Source organism: Dryas octopetala, chromosome 3 (genome assembly GCF_963921425.1).
Source record: "Dryas octopetala chromosome 3, drDryOcto1.1, whole genome shotgun sequence".
NCBI classification, from domain to species: domain Eukaryota; kingdom Viridiplantae; phylum Streptophyta; class Magnoliopsida; order Rosales; family Rosaceae; genus Dryas; species Dryas octopetala.
In genome coordinates, this window is record NC_141368.1 from 5,885,237 (window position 1) to 5,902,372 (window position 17,136).

Below are 17,136 nucleotides of genomic sequence, written 5' to 3' on the forward strand. Positions count from 1 at the left end.
CCCGTAAATATTTTATTATTTTATTTTATTTTTTCTTTTTTTTCCCCCAAAACCCGGTTCCACTCCCCCTTTCTCTTTTTTTTTTTTTTTCTTCTCCTCCTTTCTCTCCATCCCCCGTGCTTCTCTCTCTCTCTCTGCACCTCCATCCCCAGCCCAGCTCGCCGGCGGCTACCACCTGCAACCAATCAACCACCCTCTCTCTCTCCCCTCTCTCTCCCCTGCTTTCTCTCCCTCGCGCGATGGCACACATCCAGACATCTAGATGACTAGAAGAAAGATATCAACTGCAATGACAAAAATATTGTTGATACATGAATCTGGATTGAAAATGGCTAAAAAGCCCGAACTGCATTCTGGAAGACTCAGTTGAACACTCAAAACTACTGCAGAATAAGGCCCAGAAACCCTCCCCCATGTTGGGCCCAAGTGATTTGGAAAGTCTGCACAATTACAAGGGAAAATAATTTGAAAGCAGATCAATGGTAGTATAGTCAATATAAACTGAAATTTAACAAGGGGAAAATTTTGCTGTGGTTAAGAAGGGGAAAATTTAACAATGGACGCAGAAACATGAAATTGCAATTGATATTGTTCAAATAATTAGGCAACATTTCTAAATCCAATCAGCCAAGTTCTATTCTACTCAAAAAGCATCTAGAAGTTGAAGTCACAACTTCTAGTGTTTCTCATGAGTTGAAAAGAAAATGCCATGGGCTTCTAGATGTCTGGATGTGTGCCGTCGCGCGAGGGAGAGAAAGCAGGGGAGATAGAAAGGAGAGGGAGAGGGTGGTTGATTGGTTGCAGGTGGTAGCTGCCGGCGATCTGGGCTGGGGATGGAGGTGCAGAGAGAGAGAAGCACGGGGGATGGAGAGAAAGGAGGAGAAGAAAAAAAAAAAAAAAAAAAAAAAGAGAAAGGGGGAGTGGAACCGGGTTTTGGGGGAAAAAAATGAAAAAATAAAATAATAAAATATTTATGAGTTAACTCATGGTTAGTTTTTTAAACATATGGCAGTATCTTAGATGGGAGATGAGCATACACCTTAGTTAAAAGAGGTGAGCAAAACTGCTCTCAAGCTGAAACGTCAAGAATGAAACCCAAATATCACTTGCATTATCTGATTATCATTAATATTAACTGCTATATTTATTATTTATTTCTTAAAGCTTATGCGCAAATTTGACCCCACCCTTCAAGAATTTACGAAGCCACTTAGCAGAATCTTTAAAAATGCTTTTGAGATTGCCATTAGTATCAGAGTTGGAGGTTGCAATTGATATTTGACGCAGTGAGTTCCGAGGAGATGCAGCCTATATAATACGTACCTTCATGAAACCGTCCATTAGAAATTATAGAATTAATTTCAAGATTATTTATATCATTAATATCTTCTAAACTTAATTGTGCATGCATGTATTGCTGTTTGGGGAATCGCGCGTGTGGTTTGCTAAATAACTTTGTGGAATAGTGCTCTTATTATATCGAGACGTATTAATAGAAATTTAACTAATTGCATAGACACATTTCATATATATGAAGAGATGTTTTCTTGGCCAAAAAAAGAAGAAGAGATGCTTAATTTTTTATTTTTGGTACTAAGGTGGGCAAAAGGCCCAATAACATAAGTCCCAGGATTAACAAGTTTGGCCCATCTGACACTACACTGGTCTTCATGTGGAGAGAGACTTCATTTTCATGTATGGTTTCTTTTTAGCGTGATGGGTTCGGTAGGAATTTTATTTCCATACATTCTCAATCTAAGGTATCTCTGTATTTATTGATCATAGAAGCGAAACGTATTAATGTTGGGTCTAATAAAGACCCACTCATTAAAGGATCGATGAACATCCATGAGAGCATCACAAAAGTATACCTTTGAGCATCACAAAAAGTTTAGAAATCAGAGAATTAAGTCATTACATTTCATTTATGCATGCACGGTATGCACCATAGAAGATTAGAAAACGTCCAAAATAGCAACCTTGTCATACAAAACAAATACCAATTCAGAAACAAACATCCAAGAGAAAGCTTGATCAGATCGAATGTCAATTTCCAGTCCTTAAAAGTTCAAAATCAATCAAAAGTTCATGCAATTCCTTCCCAATTAAGGAACTAATATTGCACATGTAGAAGTGCTTATCTTTAGTATGCATTTGTCAATTCATCGTTGGTGGGATACAAATAAAGGATTTGATCAGCACTACCAAGAATTGATGCCTTGGGCTTCAGCAGAGTGTTCTTAATGTTAACTTTAGGTTTCACCATGTGTGTGTCACTAAGATCTTCAACGCCCAACCAGCTAATTAATGTTAGAGTTGTTAGACTGGGCTTTGAACATCCGCGAGGGCAGCATCTAAGAACCATTTGAACCCCTGCATTCCTAATCAACCACTTGGTTATCAAGTTGTCCATCCAATATTATGTGATTACTCATTTATACATTCGAAGGCTTGTCATCTTTTGAAACTTTTCTGTGCTTTTCTTACAAATATTTTTATTATTTGATTGACTGTTGCTTTATTTATTTGATTAGCTATTCCATAAATTTGATAGGAATATAATTTTCAAGGATATATCAACTCGTCAACCAATCCATCAATATTTTGGACCAAGCTGTTGCAGCATTTGAAAAGCAAAGAAGTTGTCATTGTCATTTGGAGAAGCAAAGATCTCTTTCATTGCAACAACACATTTTGTTGGGTGTCTAATGTTTGGACATAGGATAATGTTGTATATAATTTTGATTTGATGGCTGGGATTCGTCTTAGAAGCGTTTGATCCTCATGTATGTACGTAAACTTGTTATATATAGTTTTTTCATTCAACTTTATTTATAATTTGACGGTATTGATACAAGTTTTCATGAATAATGAGTAGGAAAGAGATGTTAAAAAAGTTTAGTTTTTTTTTTTTTGGTTTTCTGAAAAATGTTACACCATATTTGTTTTCCGTTGGAATGAAGTTGAACACAATATTTTAAAATTATTTGTAAAATTCCACTAGAGGCTGCACTTTCTCACCCTAGCCCGTTTGGTGATTGTGAGGATGAGTTGCCAGTAAATAATAGACATTGACGAAACGAGGCATTGTATTGTTGAGTGTTGAGAGAGAGGGGGAGAGGAAAAAAAAAGAAGAGACGTTGGCAACAAGTAAGGGTAAAAAGGTAAGATGAGTTGAAGATATTTTTGTCTGTCATATAATAAATGCACAAGCTATGAATATGAGGACGTAAAAAAGGAATTACTGCTATGGGGAGGTGAGGTTAGGGGTTACCCAAGGGACACGTTATATGGGGGGTGAATGAGACAAAGTATAGCTGTACAGCAATTCTGAATTCTCAAAGCGTCCCCTCGTATTCCCTTTTATTTCACTATTTCAGTACGTACTCCTCTCTTTCACTCTCTCTCGATCTCTCTCTCCCTCTCACTCACTCTCCGACCATCTCCGGCCCTCACATTCCGGCAAGCATGTCTAACTCTGGAGTCTAGACTCTAGAGTACTATTAGATATGTTATATTTATCCTGGCAAAAAAAAAAAAAATGTTATATTTATATGTAACATTAATGTTAATTAAACTTGAAGTCTTTTTCTTTGTACGTGCATAACTGGGCCTTTTTTTAAAACTACATTAATAACTACATAAGTGATAAGTATATAATAATAAATCAAAACAAACAACTGGGCAGGGCAGCCGCTGTAAAACAGAGTGAAAAGAAAACATGAAGAAAGTTGTCATCCTCAGTCAGAGAGATGTACGTTGATGGGTAATCCTTGAGAATAGTGGCGTGTTATATACTTTTGACTTGGTTTACTTTTTTTATTTGTCTTTTACTAAACGTTTGTCTTGAGTTACTGCAGAGAGCCAGAGACTCAATGGATGCATAAACTAATCAAATTCTAAGAAACTATGGATTTCAATTTTTTGTTTGGATTTTTTATATTTTAGCCCCGTTAGAGTTCAATCTTACTTCATCACTTAAATAAAAAATTATGTTAATTTATTATTTGAATTAAAAATATCTTACTTCATTACCTACGGTTCATTTTGTTTAAATTTTTATTAAAAATAAGAGTATTTTAGTTTTTTTAAATTAATTTTTATTGTGTTAAAACAAATAAAATATAAAAAAAAATTTCTAACAATAAAAACTTGAAAAATACCAAAATACTCTTATTTTTAACAAAAATTTAAACAAAATGAATCATAGGTGATACAACGCAACAAATTTTTAATTCAGCTAATAAATTAATATAATTTTTTATTTACATGATGAAGCAAAATTGAGCTCAAATTAGAGATGGTTAAAATATAAAAAAGCCTTTTTGTTTTAATATATTCTTATTCTTTTACGTTGTTACAATGGTAACATTCGAACACCTCTCTCGTCATGACAGTTGCTACTCTGCTTTGACTGAAACCCTAACCGGCCTTCTTTGTAGCTTTGATAGTGACTACTCATTGTTTTTACTTCTCACAATCTCCAACATCGTACCCCCTGTCACTCATTTCAAGCTCAAATCCCAACATTTCCCTTTTGCTTCTTTTTGTTTTCTTCTACCCCCTAAACAAAACACCCTAAAGTGTCTTTTCTCCCTTGTGTCTCATATTTAGTCTCTTCTGGTTTTTGTTAATTATGGCATGTAGTTGTTAATTAGTTATTTAACTTATTTTCAATTGGGTTTGAGTGACAAAACTATAGCAAGTTTACATACATGAGGTTTAACGTTTAAGTAAATAAATGGAAATGCATGTAAAATTTTAAAAACTTGTCTGTTTCTGAAGAGCAGTTACAACTTCTCAGTTTTCTAATTGGATATTTTTGTGAGTTTTAAGGTTGGTTTAGGTGTAGGGTTTAGAATTTAAATGTGTGATCGGGAAGCATGTGTTGTTATTTTTATTATTTCTGATTGAAGTTACCTATTTTAGAGGTTTAAAAGTAGAAAACATGAATCCATAAGAGATTTAAAACACAAAAATTGATTGTATCTAGACAACATGCAATCACAAGTTAAAGACCTCGATCTATAAGTTTTCTAATTTTACGGTGGGGCCGGGGGTATAGAATTTGGTTTTTCGAGCTTATTATCAAATACGTTTCTAAAGAAAACCAAGTCAAACGCCTCTATTCTCAAGCATTACATAAAAATGTTCTCTACCATACATCTGAGGATGATAACTTTCTTATAATCTAATGTTTTATTTTCACTCTGTTTTACAGCGGCTGCCCAGTTGTTTGTTTTGATCTATTATTATATACTTAATTATGTATTTATTGTAGTCTTTAAAAAAGGCCCAGTGATGCACAAAGCAAAAGACTTCAAGTTTAACATTAATGTTACATATAAATATAACATTTCCAATAGTACTCTAGACTCTAATAGTGGCTGAGCCCAACCTTAGCACCTGCAACACGCAATGCACACACTGCACCGTAGTACTAACCATTTTGGCTCATAGTACCCTGCATAGCAATCTGTAAATGGTTAGTACTAATGTCATATCAAAACATATATATATATATATATATATATATAATTTTTTTTTTCTAAATCAAACATATTTAAACTGATCTTTTGATTACTGTCAAATTTGGACTCTCTAAAATCGAGTCCAAATTTCGTAATGTTGAAGTCATTTTAATTCTATTGAAGTTTAATTATTCAACTTGTACCTAAACTAAAAACTACTTATATTTTAGTAGTGAAACTAAAAGTTTATTGAAATTTGGTATTCTAAATCAATGGGTAATGAAGTTCCTGATTGACTGTTTGTTGATGCAAATTCTCGTAAGGTAGATGCAACAACTTAGATAAGCTGATCTGGCTGATCAGGTGCTTTGCTGGATGATGAAGTGGATGCTGGTTGAGATCTTCCTGCAAGAGAAACAAGGTCAAGGGAGATGGACCGGTGTGGTACCAGCCAAACACGCTCCGATGATGAAGTCAGTGATGGTGTTTGATGGTGGATGAGGAAGAACAAAGGAAGAACTTGGGAGAATGGGAAGAACAAGGCAAATGTTCTGGGTTATTCTCAGCAAGTTGGGTATATTCTTGGGAGAGTGGAAATTTTGTGTAAGTGTTTTGTGTGTAGATGCGTAGTAGTCCTAGTTTTTGCACATATGACTTGATATATATAAGCAAAGGAAACCTTAATGAGTAAGATACCTGCATGTGAATGAATGGTTGCCAGAGACCCACGCACCTGGTCAGACCTAGTTGCATGCTCAGCTGCCTGCTTCTTCAGCATTCAATGCTGCATTGAATGCTCCATTAAATGCAAGGCTGGAAGGTTCAGGCAGACTGCTCCAGTAGTCATGAATGCAAGCCTGATATCCCTTCTGTCAGAAGATTTGTGTCAGGTGCATTTAAGTGTGGCGGTTCGTCCCAGCATGATCTTCCCGGGAATGGCGGCGGAGAGCCGAGCCGAGCCGATACAAGCACATGTTCTTATGCGTAGACATAAAGTCCATGTGTGATCGGATCGGGCATGGGATTCAAGACCGAGCCGATCCAGTAGACTGGGATCCTTCCGAGCCCTAACTGGTCGACGCCAGAACTCGAAAAGAGACCGTGCCCTGTGCCGAGCTGAGCCGAATCGGAATGACCGTGGTGAGATGGACACTCGATCCATTGAAAGATCATCGGTTCGGTTCGGACCGAACACGGTGGACCCGGCGTGGAAATTCAATCTGAGCTGGCAGAGGAAATGCTGACCAGTGATGATGTGGAGGTCAAAGTTTGACCATAGAAAGTCAACTCCGAGGTGGGTGTTGACCAGCCACGTGTCGAGCTGTGATTGTCCGAAGAGTTGGACGAGGTCATCTCGGCATTGCATCGCAACCCAGGCGAGGAGCGCCGAGCCCGAGAGGATCGGGAAAACCTCGAAGCGCCGAGTTCTGACCGGGAACAAGAGGCGGCCGAGGGCGACGACGAGGAGCCCCTTGACGTCGAGCCGATCGTGACCGTCCCGAGCAGGTTAACCTCGGGCTCAAGTGAAAGGGACAGGGGTCACGACGCGTCGACCTCGGCTCGGCAAGTGACAGGGAGTCCGATCGACCCGGACTTTTACGAGGAGTTGGCGTGGAAGGCCGATCAGATCCAAAACGAGATGACCGAGTTTCATCTCGAGGATCTGAGGGCTCGGTACTCTGTTCCCGAGGCCGTGCGGATGAGACTGCCGATGGAAGGGGAGAAGCCGAGCCGACCTCCCAAGGGATGGGTGACCATGTACCCGGAAATGTTTGAGAACGGGGTTCGGCTTCCCCTGCATCCATTCCTGCAGGACTGGTTGGCCATGATCGGCGCGGCGCCTCATCAGTTGAATCCCAACGTGTACAGGATCATCCTGTCCATGCACATTTTGTGGCACAAGGTGCACAAATGCGAGCCGGATAAAGATATCCTGTTCTGCTCATACGCACTGAGGTTGAAGAATACCGAGCTCGGCTTCTACAACCTGCAGGCGTATTCGGGGCCACTATTCACAGGGAATCCCTCCTCCCAAAAGACTTGGAAGAGGAGATACTTCTTTGTCTCCGGGGATTGGGAATTTGCCGATCCGAGCAGATCCACTCCGGCCCGGGTTCCGAGAGCTTTTAGAATCCCAGGTGGGCAATGGAAGACTGGGACCGATCCGAGGGCAATTTGTATATGCTTTGTAATGTTTGTATGTATATTTTGTGGCTAACTCCTTTTGGTTTCATCTTTGCAGTCAGCTGGGGCAAGTACAAGCTGAAAGGCGAGCTGAGGGATCAGATTGCCGTGATCAGAGACTCGCCGACCGAATACCTATCCACCAGGTTCCTGCTCGGACAGACCCAGATCAGGTCGAGCGGAATCTCCTGGTTTGTACCCAGGTGGAACCCAAGAGCCGAGAGAGGTATGAGTTCGGCGGATCTGGAGGCTCGGCTCAGGAGGAAAGCGCAGAAGAGCGCCCAAAAGAAAGCTGAAGGCCGGGTACCTGCCGAGCCGATCCCAGTGCCAGCGCCTGCCGCCGCCGTAGCCCGACCCGGGCCTTCCGTGACGAGACCGGCTCGGCAGGGAGAGAAAAGGAAGGGCCCGGTGACCGGTGCTCGTCCTGAGAAGAGAACCCGGGCCGAACCCGGTGGTGGGGATGCCGAAGCCTCTGGCTCGGTGCCCCCGAAGACGGTGGAGGTCGACCCCTGCGTCGAGCCGTTCGTCTCGGGCCTTAAGCGCGTGATGACCGCGAAGGCGCAGGAGGGGTTGTGGACCGGTCACGGCGAGCCGAGCTTCAGCCACCAGGCTCTGATCACATCCCGCCAGGCTATGATGGTAAGTCTTTTTTACCTCGGATTTCGTCTATCCGCTCGGTTCGGACTAATGATAAATGTGTTTCTTTTGCAGCTCGCCATGAGGCAGTTCGAAGCTGCCCACGCCGCCACCGAGGCCGAGGCGACAATGGGGAGGCTTCGGGAGCGTGTCCAGGAGCTTAAGGAGAAGCTGGCGGAGGCCGAGCGGATGGTGAAGGCCGAGCGCGATCGGTCGGCGGGTCTGCGGTCCAAGTTGGCCGAGAAAGAGGTGGACTATGCTCGGCTCGGAAAGGAGCTCCTTGCATCCGAGCAGAAGGTGGCCGAGCTGGGCCAGTTCGCTGACGACCTTCAGCGGGACGTCGAGGCTGCCGAGCGGAGGGCTGTCGAGTCTCGGCGTCAGGCCGGATTGCCGAGCGTGCAGGCACTTGCAAATGCCCAGTTCGAGGGGTACAAGGAGCTGCTGGAGGAGATCCGGTCGAAGAGGCCGGACTGGGATGTCTCGTTCCTCGGCGAGTCCGATGGTGAGGAGGATACCCAGGGGAGTCAGCAGGATGAGCTTCCTCCTCCCGATCGCCAAGTCCCCACCGAAGCCGAGCCGACTCCGGAGGATCCTCCGCTGCCTGACTGCGAGCCGACCCCGATCCCCCCAGTCCCTGAATCCGATCCCAATGCTGAGATGCAGATCGACGGGGTTGAGGTGGTGCAGCTCGGCGAGGAGACGCCGGAGGAGTCCACCGAGCTGATCCAGGAAGGACCTGCCGAGCGATCGGCGTGATGGCTGTTTTTGTTTAATTTTCATGTTGTTTTTTTATTTTTTCTCCCCGAGCCGAGGTGTGGCTCGGGTTTAATTTGATTTTTGAACAATATGTATTTGGATTTTATGTTTGTTAATTTATCAGTATTTTCTTTTTATGATACAAGTTGTTGTCAGTTCAGCTCGAAAATTAAGCAAAAGACATAACTAATAACACATGAGTAAGAAAAATGATAAAAATGAAAAACATACTAAAAACAGAGGCATTTTGAGATCGGCTCGGCATGCCGATTGCAATGAGGATGAACGGTAATGATAAATTAGGACTTGTCTTCGGATCAGCTTGATAAGCATAACCAAGATAAGTAAAAATTTAACAACCCTAGTGATCCCGGATGGGTTCGGCATACCCATTGAGATATTTAGGAATGTAGTTTTTTGAGAAAAATATTCAAACCTACTTTCAGATCGGCTCGGCATGCACGATGAAAGTTTCGGTTGGAGTGTATATTTTTCTTTTAGAAATATCCTGTTGAACGTTAGGACTGTAGGAAGTCACTTCGGCTCAGACAGGGATTTTTATAGACCTGATAAGTCTGTACCATGCCGAGCATTGGGCCGAAAGTGGCGCGCTAGCTCGGCACGGGAGTTTATAGACCTGATGAGTCTGTAATATGCCGAGCATCGGGCCGGAAATGGCGCGCCCGCTCGACACATGAGTTTATAGACCTGATGAGTCTGTAATATGCCGAGCATCGGGCCGGAAATGGCGCGCCCGCTCGACACATGAGTTTATTATTTTTTCGGAGGTAACACTTAGATCTTTCCTCTTTGTTGAAAGTGTATAGGAGTAGAGTCCCCAGTGTTCGCTTCGAAAAAATAAGAAGAAATCAGTCAAAATGTGTTCATCTCTTCATTGATTGGAATGGATGTTAGGTCGGACAGTCCCCGATCCTAACTACATTTTACTGGTAATAAGTCTTCAAGTGTTCAGCGTTCCAGCTATGCTTGAGAGGCTTCCCAGCCAGAGTGGCCAAGTTGTAAGTGCCAGGCTTGACTATGCCTGTGATTCTGTATGGTCCGGTCCAGTTTGGATCGAATGAACTCTCCTTGATGGCAAGGGGATTCTTCTTCATGACGAGACTGCCCAATCTGAAGCTTCTGGGTCTGACCCTCTGGTTGTAGTATTTGGCTACCCTCTTTTGGTAAGCGGCTCGGCAGAGATTTGCGTCGGTTCGTCTCTCCTCGATTATGTCCAGGCCGAGCCGAAGACCGGTGCCATTGGTCTCGGGATTGTATGTACCGGTTCGGAATGAGGGAGTCCCCATTTCGACCGGGACAACAGCGTCAGTCCCGAATGCCAATGCGTAAGGTGTTTCCTTCGTAGAATTGCGATAGGAAGTTCGGTAAGACCAAAGCACCTCTGGCAAGAGTTCAGGCCAATTCCCCTTAGCATTATCAAGCTTAGTCTTGAGGGTCTTCTTAATGATCTTGTTGATGGCCTCGACCTGTCCGTTTGACTGCGGATGGTAAGGTGCGGTGAAGCGCAAGTTGATGTTCAGACGTGAACAAAAACTCCTGAACTTCTTGCAGTCGAACTGTTTGCCATTGTCCGCAATGATGGTGTGCGGCATGCCGAATCGGCAAATGATGTTCTTCCAGACGAAGGTCTCCATTCGTTCGGCTGTGGTCGTGGCTAGGGGCTCGGCCTCGGCCCATTTGGTGAAGTAGTCGACTGCTACTACGGCCATAGTGACTTGCCCTTTCGCCTTCGGCATAGGACCGATCAGATCGAGTCCCCATTGCGCGAACGGCCAAGGATTGGATATGGAGGTCAGAACCTGGGGAGGTTGATGGGGGACCGCGGCAAATTGCTGGCATCTGAGACAAGCGCGAGAGAGATGATCTGCGTCTTTGTTCAGCGTTGGCCAGAAGTAACCCTGTCTGATCGTCTTGTAGGCAAGGGCTCTTCCTCCAGAGTGGTTTCCGCATATCCCCTCGTGGATTTCTCTCAGCACATCCTGACCTTCTTGGGGAGTGACGCACCGCAAGTAGGGCAGGGAGAAACTCCTTTTGTAGAGCTGACCATTGATCATACTGAACCGAGCCGACCTTGTCTTGATGAGACGTGCCTTGTCCCTCTCCGGGGGAAGGATCCCGGAGACCAAGTAGTTGATGATCGGCGTCATCCAGTTCGGCTCGGCCTCGGTCTGCATGACGGTGACTTTGTTTTCGGCGGTGCTAGGTCTGTCCTGGATTTCAACTGGAACGTATCTAGCGGATCCGGTGTCTGTGGCCGAAGCTAGGCGTGCCAAGGCGTCGGCTCGGCAGTTCTCTGCCCTTGGGATTTGGGATATTTTGTACTCATGGAAGTTCCCAAGCAGCAGACGAGTCTTCTCGAGATAGGCAGTCATGCTAGGTTCTCGAGTCTCATACTCTCCCAATATCTGATTGACGATGAGTTGGGAGTCGCTGAAGATGTTCAGTTTGGTTGCGCCGAGCTCCTTTGCCAGTCTGAGTCCGGCGATGAGAGCCTCATATTCTGCTTCATTGTTGGATGCTTGAAATCTGAAGCGAAGGGCATACTCCATCACAACTTGTTCTGGGGAGATCAGAACAAGCCCGGCTCCACTTCCCATGGTGTTGGAAGATCCGTCTACATAGAGGGTCCAGGTGAGGAGGTCAACCTGGCCGCGTTCGCCGATTGTGTTTGGATCGGCTGCTGCTGGCATAGCGTCGGCACGCGGTGGATCTTCCGTCGAGGTGGTCGACTCACAGATGAAGTCCGACATGGTCTGACCTTTGATGGCCGTCCTGGGACGGTAGATGATGTCAAACTCGCCGAGCTCGACTGACCATTTGATGAGCCGACCCGAGGTCTCAGGTTTTGCCAGGATTTGTCTGAGCGGTTGATCCGTTAAGACGACGATTGAATGAGCCTGGAAGTAGGGTCTCAATTTCCGAGCCGAGCTGACCAGGGCGAGAGCCATCTTCTCGAACTTAGGATATCTGGTCTCGGCATCGGCGAGGGCTCGGCTCGTATAGAAGACGGGGTGTTGTACACCGCCGACCTCTCTTACTAGAACTGAGCTAAGAGCCGAGTCAGAAACAGAGAGGTAGAGAAAAAGTTCTTCACCTTCCTCTGGTTTGAATAAGATGGGAGGTTCCCCCATGTGCCTTTTCAGATCTTGAAAGGCCTGCTCGCATTGGGGGGTCCATTCTATGCTCTTCCCTGCTCCCCTTAAGGCCTTGAAGAAGGGGAGGCACCGGTCAGTGGATTTTGAGATGAACCGGTTCAGGGCGGCAACTCTTCCAGTCAGACTCTGGATTTCCTTACGTGTCCTTGGGGACTTCATGTTGATCAAGGCCTGGATCTTCTCTGGATTGGCCTCGATCCCCCGTTGGCTGACCAGGTAGCCAAGGAACTTTCCTGACCGAACCCCAAAGACACATTTGGCTGGGTTCAGCCGCATCTGATACTCCTTCAGGACTCCGAACATGTCTGAGAGGTCCCTGACGTGATCGTCCGCCTTGATGCTTTTGACCAACATGTCATCCACGTAAACCTCTACGGATTTGCCGATGGAAGATCTGAACATGTGGTTGACCAGCCTTTGGTAGGTGGCTCCGGCGTTTTTGAGGCCGAAGGGCATGACCTTGTAACAGTACATGCCGCGATCCGTTATGAAAGATGTGCCTTCCTGATCGGACTTATGCATCAGGATCTGGTTGTATCCAGAGTAGGCGTCCATGAAGCTGAGGAGCTGATGTCCTGCCGTTGCATCGACGAGCTGATCTATTCTGGGCAAGGGAAAACTATCCTTGGGACAAGCCCTGTTCAGATCGGTGAAGTCCACGCACATCCTCCACTTTCCGTTGTTCTTCTTCACCATGACCACGTTGGCAAGCCAGTCGGGATAATTGACCTCCCGGATGAACCCGTTGTTTTGCAACTTGGTTATCTCTTCAGCCATGGCGGCGTATCGGACCGGATCGTATGACCTCCTCTTCTGACGGACCGGTTTGCATCCCGGGTCAGTGTTCAGCCTGTGGGTGATCACGTCAGACGATATGCCTGGCATGTCATCGTAAGACCAGGCGAACACTTCCGCATTGGCACGGAGGAAGTCAATGATGGCAGAACGTTGCTCGGGGCTGATCTGAGTCCCCACTCGGACGAGCCGATCCGGTGTCTCGGCCGAGATCGGCACTTCCTCCCAGGCCTCGGCGGGAAGGGGCCGAGATTCTGGGTTCGGCTCGGAAGTGAAATCGAATGTCTCCGCCCTCGGCCACCTGCCCGAATCAGCGATGGAGTCGAGTTCCTGTGAGTTCGGCAGCTGACCCTTCTGCTTGATCGAAGCGGCGTAGCAAGACCGAGCCGAGCACTGGTCTCCCTGAATGACGATGCAGTCGTCGCCCACCGGACATTTGATGAGGAGGTTGGCGTAATGGACGATGCAGTCAAGGTCGACCAGAGCCGGTCTGCCCAGAATGATGTTGTAGGCTGACGGCCGCTTGACGACAATGAAGTACGTCATACAGGTCTTCTTGATCGGTCCCTTCCCGAGCGAAAGGGGAAGGTAGATGTGTCCGAGGGCTGAACCACTTCTCCCCCGAACCCGACCAAGGCAGGTGTGTCGGTCTCCAGCCTATCCTCGCCGATGTCCATCTGCGCGAACGCAGAGTGGTAGAGGATGTTGACTGAACTCCCTCCATCGACGAAGGAGCGCGCGATGGTTGTTCCGGCCACCTCAGCCACTATGACGACCGGATCATAGTGGGGGAAGATGATCTCATTTGCCTCGTTCGGCTCAAAGGTGACCGGCGCCCAGTCCTTCCGCTGCCTTTTGGAAGTGCTGGACTGACCTGCCTGGATCGACAGGGACTCGTGAGCTTGAGCCGCCTGTCTGACATACTCCTTCTGGGATCGGTTCGAGCTCCCCACGAAGGTTGGTCCCCCGCCGATTGATCCTATGGCAGCATCCTGGACCTCGATGGTGTTGGTGGGCTTCTTCAGCGCGGCCTTGGGTACCCTAGGCCCGCCGGCCAGGAATTGGTTGATCTTACCCGCCCGGGCAAGAGTCTCAATTCCGTCGCGGAGGGCGTAGCAATCACCCGTGACGTGGCCGTGGTTGGAGTGGTACTTGCAGAAGACGCCCTCCTTGATTTTGTCTGGGGGTGGTCCCTTGATCTCCCTTGCAACTGGGAGTTGGTCCTTGACCTTGGAGTAGATTGTCTCCAGACCAGCGTTGAGGGGAGTGTACTCCGTGTACTTGACAAACTTGGGTCCCTTGCCCAAAAGTTGGCGTGGCTCCTCGGTCCTGGTCTTCTTGGATTGGACCTGGGGTTTGGGAGTTGCGACCTCTCCCTCCTTCCTCTTGGCCGAGGTCGGCCTGGGGTTCAGGGCCTCCACCTGAGCATCCCACTCTTCAGCCCTCGCCCACTTAGTGGCTTCGGCAGAGAGCTCATCGTAAGTGGAGGGAGGATTCCTCATTAGGTGGGAGCGGAGTCCCCCGGCGTGCAGACCTTGCATGAGGGCGTTCTTAGCTGACCTATCGTCGCAATCGTCACACTTCGTATACTCGATGTTGAAGCGGATCAGATAGGCCTTGAGGCTCTCCCCTTCCTGCTGCTTAACGAGCGACATATCGTTCAAGTTGTAGAGTCGTTCGGATACAACCCGATATCTCGCCAGGAAGGCCCTTCGGAGGTCGGAGAATGAATCGATGGAGTTCGGTTGGAGAGTTCGGAACCATCCCCGAGCCGAGCCCTTCAAGGTCGAAGGGAAGATTCTGCACTTCGTGGCTTCAGATGCCTGGCGGGCCTCCATGGCGTATCTGAAGCTGTCAAGATGGTCGTAGGGATCCTTGGTCCCATCGTACTGATCCATCTTGGGGGGTTTGGTGTCGCGGGAGACCTCAGCATCCAGGATTCTGCTGGTGTACGGGAGGGGGAGTTCCTCTCCGTGGTCGGCCCTACCGATGTATCCCCTGGAGACCTCGACGTGGCCGAGCCGATCGTGGACGCTCCGGATTTGGTCCTGGACCAGAGTCCGGACAAGATTTTCCACGTCGGGCGGGGTCGGCTCGGCCGCATTTTCCCCCGAGCATTCGGCCTGGTTACCGAGTCTCTCACTCACCGGCTGGCGAGTGATCCTCTCGCTCACCGGTCGTCGATCCGACATGATCATAGTCGATCCCAGTCGGTCGCTCACCGATCGCCTTCCTGAGTGAGCTCCTGATGGGGAAGGATCCTGGCTGATGATGGGGCCGAGCCTATCCCCAATCGGGACCCTGGTTTCAGCCGAACCGACTGGACTGTTGGCCCCCAACCTTGATTGGGCCGGGGGTCGTTGGTTTGTATTCGGGTCGGCACGGTCTCCGCCCGAGTTCCTGGGGACACGTTTCCCGAAAGCCGCCTGTTTTCGTTGAAGAAGACGGTGGGCGTTCAGGCACTCGGCCTGTTCAGCCGGGGGCATGTCCTCGAAGCCCGGGAAGACGTGATCCGAGTCCTGCCGATCGGTCTGGTCGTTCGGCTCGGCAGGAGTGCTTTGCCGAGAAGGAGATGGTGAAAGGACCTCCTGCTCGGTTCGGGTTCGGCGCGATTGGAAACCCGAACCCCCACTATTCTCGAGCCGAGCACGATGGCGTGCAAGTTCGCCGGCCAGCTCGGCCTGCTTCGCAAGCAGCTCATTATTCTGCTTGAGAAGTGCATTCTCAGCGGCCAGGTGCCGTTGGCTCTCCTTAAGGAGTTTGTGAGCAGCTCGGATTTTGGAGGGACCTTTGGACTTGGATGTCCTGGGGAGTTGTGCTCCCCTTGTCTTTTCAGGTGTCTCAGGCTGATGTTGTTCATCATTCTGAGATGCTCCTGAGGAAGAGCTGGTGTCCCGAAAGATGGTAGCCATTATGACTTATGTGAAGGAGGGGCTTAGCACTTGCAGTGATGAACACAACGGCTGAAGTCGGTTTCCCACAGACGGCGCCAATCTGTTGATGCAAATTCTCGTAAGGTAGATGCAACAACTTAGATAAGCTGATCTGGCTGATCAGGTGCTTTGCTGGATGATGAAGTGGATGCTGGTTGAGATCTTCCTGCAAGAGAAACAAGGTCAAGGGAGATGGACCGGTGTGGTACCAGCCAAACACGCTCCGATGATGAAGTCAGTGATGGTGTTTGATGGTGGATGAGGAAGAACAAAGGAAGAACTTGGGAGAATGGGAAGAACAAGGCAAATGTTCTGGGTTATTCTCAGCAAGTTGGGTATATTCTTGGGAGAGTGGAAATTTTGTGTAAGTGTTTTGTGTGTAGATGCGTAGTAGTCCTAGTTTTTGCACATATGACTTGATATATATAAGCAAAGGAAACCTTAATGAGTAAGATACCTGCATGTGAATGAATGGTTGCCAGAGACCCACGCACCTGGTCAGACCTAGTTGCATGCTCAGCTGCCTGCTTCTTCAGCATTCAATGCTGCATTGAATGCTCCATTAAATGCAAGGCTGGAAGGTTCAGGCAGACTGCTCCAGTAGTCATGAATGCAAGCCTGATATCCCTTCTGTCAGAAGATTTGTGTCAGGTGCATTTAAGTGTGGCGGTTCGTCCCAGCATGATCTTCCCGGGAATGGCGGCGGAGAGCCGAGCCGAGCCGATACAAGCACATGTTCTTATGCGTAGACATAAAGTCCATGTGTGATCGGATCGGGCATGGGATTCAAGACCGAGCCGATCCAGTAGACTGGGATCCTTCCGAGCCCTAACTGGTCGACGCCAGAACTCGAAAAGAGACCGTGCCCTGTGCCGAGCCGAGCCGAATCGGAATGACCGTGGTGAGATGGACACTCGATCCATTGAAAGATCATCGGTTCGGTTCGGACCGAACACGGTGGACCCGGCGTGGAAATTCAATCTGAGCTGGCAGAGGAAATGCTGACCAGTGATGATGTGGAGGTCAAAGTTTGACCATAGAAAGTCAACTCCGAGGTGGGTGTTGACCAGCCACGTGTCGAGCTGTGATTGGCTATTCGGATCGATGTGGATTTTCCCACAAACACTGTTGATTGACAAGCTTTACAAATGAATATGAAAAGGCTTTTGGCTGGGGATTGAGATC